Below are 3,927 nucleotides of genomic sequence, written 5' to 3'. Positions count from 1 at the left end.
ACAAAACCCGGCTGGGGATAGGGTAGTTGGGGTTGGTCCTGTTGCGGGAAGGGACTTGGGCTCAGGGAACTCCTGAGGGCTCTGGCAACCCTGTGAGTCCATGAGTCTATCGTTCTACAGGTGGTGAGGTCCATCAACACCATCCTGCTGTGCAGAGTCATCATCCTGAGTGACGTGGATCCCATCATCGCCAGCTTTGCTGCCATGGGCTTCCTCAGCTGTGTGTGAGTGTGTGGGGGGAGGGCATTGACAGCACCCACATCCCCATTCAGGCCCCCAACCACTGGGCCTCAGACTATATTAATTGGAAGGGGTACTTTTCAATGGTCCTGCAGGCCCATGTGGACCACCAGCGCTGCTTCACCAACATTAACGTTGGATGGTTGGGGAAGGTGCACAACGCCCATGTCTGTAGGAACTCAAGCTTGTTCCAGAAGATGAATGCCAGCACTTTTTCCCCAACCGCACCATCAGGGTCGGGAACATGGACGTGCCTATGTGCGCCGTGGGCAATGCAGCCTACCCCTTTCTCCCTTGGCTAATGAAGCCCTACCTGGAGCCCACCAAGGAACAGTTCAATGCCACATCATGGTGAAAGGCACCTTCAGCCACCTCCAGGAGAGATTCTGATGTCTCCTCACACACCTGGATTTGGCATCCCCTAGGTAGTGGCAGACTGCTGTGTCCTCCATATGTGAAAACAAGGGGGAGATGTTCCTGCCAGGATGGCGGGCAGAGGCCGAGTGGCTCACGAGGGTTTTTGAGCAGCCGTGCACTGCTGCCATCCGGCAAGCCCATCAGGGGGCTGTGCGCATCTGGGAGACTTTGAGGGAGAGTTTCAGGCAAAGCCAGCTGTGACACTCTCCCCTGGGATTCCCCCCAAGGGACCTTTGCATAGCCCCTGTGTGCCTTTCCTCCTTCCTCTCCACTGTAGACCAATAAAAAAAGACTTTGTTTGAAACAATAAACTGTTATATTTATTTAGGGAATATATAACTGGGGCGGGACTGGAAAAAGAACCTGGGATGGGGGAGGATGAGCTCAGGGCTGGGGCTGGGACTGGCGCCTGCCTCATGTAGGTTGTGACGCCTCAGCTGCCCGAGAGGTCCCACCACCTCATGTTCATGGCCCTTGGCAGCCTCAGGAGGGGCAGCTAGAAGGAGAAGCTGGAGGGGCGGGTGCAGGTGCTGGGGGGATTTAGAGGGGAGCGGGTGCTGGGGGGAAGCTCCTGGACTACTCAATGGTGGTAGCCAGGCACTCCACAGCATCAGTGTATGCCATGTACATCATCTCCTGGTGCCGGGACAGCTGCTACCAGATATTGTGCCACACCTCCCAGTCAGCATAGCATTCCTGGCCGTCCTTCTCCAAGTTCCTGTTCAATGGAGGCACTCCAGATGTTCCCGCTCCAGGTCATCGCGGGTTCGCCAGCGCCTGCAGCTCTCCTGGGGTCGGGAGGATGGTGCAGGAGATGTTGGATGCGCTTCACTCACAGATGGCCCAGATGTGAAGAAAAGTGACAAGGCCAGTCATCCCAGGAGACATGAAGCCTGGCACTATTGTCTGAACTGATACGAAAGGTCTCCAGTCAGATGATGGTGATGTGCCTTCAGCAAAGCCATCTGTGGCTAGACAGCAGGCCCTGTCCTGCAGGGGTGCAGGCATCCACGGGAACCTTGCTACTGCCACGTTCCAGAGACAAGCAGGCATGGGAAAGTGATGACTAGGCCAGGAGTATGTGTGCGGGATGGGGGAATGGGGCAGCTCACCTTCCCTCCGTGCCTCGCACACACTGCATCTGGCAGCAGTGGCAGAGAGAGGACTTCTATCCCTGCCCACTGGAGGAGAGGGGAGAGGCTGCTGGGGGAGGTGTCTGAGCAGCAAATGCCACTTGCCAGGGAGGGTTGCACCAGGGTCCCCTTCACATGCTTCCACCCTCCTGCCAGCTCCCCTGCAGGTGACCAGTGTCCTCCACCTTGCCGTGCTTGACCAGGAGTGGATGCTTCCCTAGAATATGGGCATGAGCCTGTGCCATGTGCGGCACTGCTGTGTGTTTCCCTGACCCCAGCCCCTTTGGTGTCCCACCATGGAGTCCGGAGTAAGGCAGGCCTGTCCAGGAACCTTGTGAGAAGGAGCAAGGAGTTGCTGTGCGGCAGCCTCCTTGAGCTGTGTGCTCCAGACTGGTGCTCCATGTGTACACACATGCACAGGCTGTCGTGTGATCCCCAGGCCAAGAAGGCAGAGTGAGGAGCGCACAGCCCCTCACAACCTGCTGCCCTCCCCCGACATGTAGATAGGAAAAAAATGAGAACTCACCTGATATGCCTTCCCTGGACTCGTCATAGAACCTGTGCGTGAAGAATATTATAGTGAGAAAGCCTTTGCATAGAGACGATCTCACTCTCTTGCCTCAGAAGTCGGAATTCATTGGCACGAAAAAAATCGTTATTTCTGGAGACTACCTCGGCTGCATTGGATGGCCATGGCATCTTAAATGCTCTGACATGCCCCACACACTCCATAGTACGCTGCTGTAACACCTCAGCCATTGAATCATAAGGATTTCCTTCTCCTGATCCATCAAAGCTGTCTTTGCATGCTGAGATGAGAAAGTCCTTAACTCACCAAGGGTTTCAGACCCATTGGCTACCCTCACCTGATTTAGCTGGACTGTCAAAGCCATTGCCCGGGGTGTGACCGTTGCCGCATGCAAAGCAACTACATGGAGCCACAGCTGAGTTGGGTGCTGATAAAATCAATAAAGGATGGGCCACTCCTGAAGAAGTGCGACAAGCCCTCCTTTAGAGGTACTACCCCATTAGAGGTACTACCATGCAACCCCATACACCCCATGCACTCTTTAAGAGAATATAATTATAAGTTAAAGTTAAAAGAATGAAGAGGTGCAGGAAATAAAAGCAACGCAAAAATAGTTACAATTAAAAGAATGAGGAGGCCTGGCAAATAAAAAAAACAGACTTTGTAACATATACTTAACCCTCTACAAAATCAATATAGCAATTCACTGAATACACTGTAATAGTATTTAAAAAATTAATGTTTAATACAAAATATCCGGTAAGTGTTGATCAGGCAGCCATTGGAGGGGTAGGGGATGGTCTCACTCAGAACAGAGGTATGCAGCTTTATTGACTGACAGACCCCATACACTCTGTACTTACATTTTTCCAGTCAAATTCCATCAGATTCGTTTATTGGTCCATCTGCTCTGCCAATAGGCACCGTCTTCATCCTCTGTTTCCTGCCATTCACTGCAACGCGTCTGGCTGAGGTAAAAGTACTGTTGGCTGGGCTGCTGAGGTGACTTTATTCTATGGTTGCTGTTGCTAAATTGAGATAGCACATCTACATTAGGGAATTTTGAGACTACCCTGCAGTGTAAACATGCTATTTCGAAATAAGCTATTTCAGAATAACTATTCTGGAATATTTTATTTTGAAATAAATGTGCAGTATAGACATACCCTTAGAGAACCTAGCTTAGTCCCTTAGTGCTGCCGGATTTTTAGCAACCTGAAATCTCCTGGATTGGCTTCAGTAGCTTCTAGGAGATCCAGCCACAGTCCAGAACTTTCCCAGCCAATCTGGGAGGATTGGAAACTATATTCACAATTGTGATACACATGTGCTTTGTCAGAATTATAAATATTGTAATCATTCTTCAAAACTGAGTAGAAAAAGTTCAGTAGTAAATTACTGGGACTTATAGGTCAGGGTAGGCTAATATAACACCCACATCTGACATTCTGAATTATCACTGACTTTTTTTGAGCTGGAATAATATATTAATGTAATCTCACTTAATTGTTGGACTCCCTTTTCTATGCTTTTATCGTCCAGATGCAGCACATTCTGTGGTTTTGCTTTAAATTAAAAAGTAACAAAATTTTTTTTGTGAATACCAAT

General features: G+C 50.2%; 1 long non-coding RNA gene across 1 annotated transcript; it reads right to left on the bottom strand.

Annotated features, from left to right (window-relative positions):
- Positions 1-1,018: 1,018 nt before the first annotated feature.
- LOC142827132 (uncharacterized) lies at positions 1,019-3,342 on the bottom strand. The gene is made up of 3 exons (XR_012901583.1): positions 3,183-3,342; positions 2,317-2,348; positions 1,019-1,568 (listed from the first exon to the last, which is right to left on the bottom strand). It is a non-coding gene; the product is annotated as an uncharacterized LOC142827132 (long non-coding RNA).
- Between the last annotated feature and the right edge of the window lie 585 nt (positions 3,343-3,927).

Source organism: Pelodiscus sinensis, chromosome 1 (genome assembly GCF_049634645.1).
Source record: "Pelodiscus sinensis isolate JC-2024 chromosome 1, ASM4963464v1, whole genome shotgun sequence".
NCBI lineage: Eukaryota > Metazoa > Chordata > Testudines > Trionychidae > Pelodiscus > Pelodiscus sinensis.
This window is presented reverse-complemented; position numbering and strand designations above follow the sequence as displayed.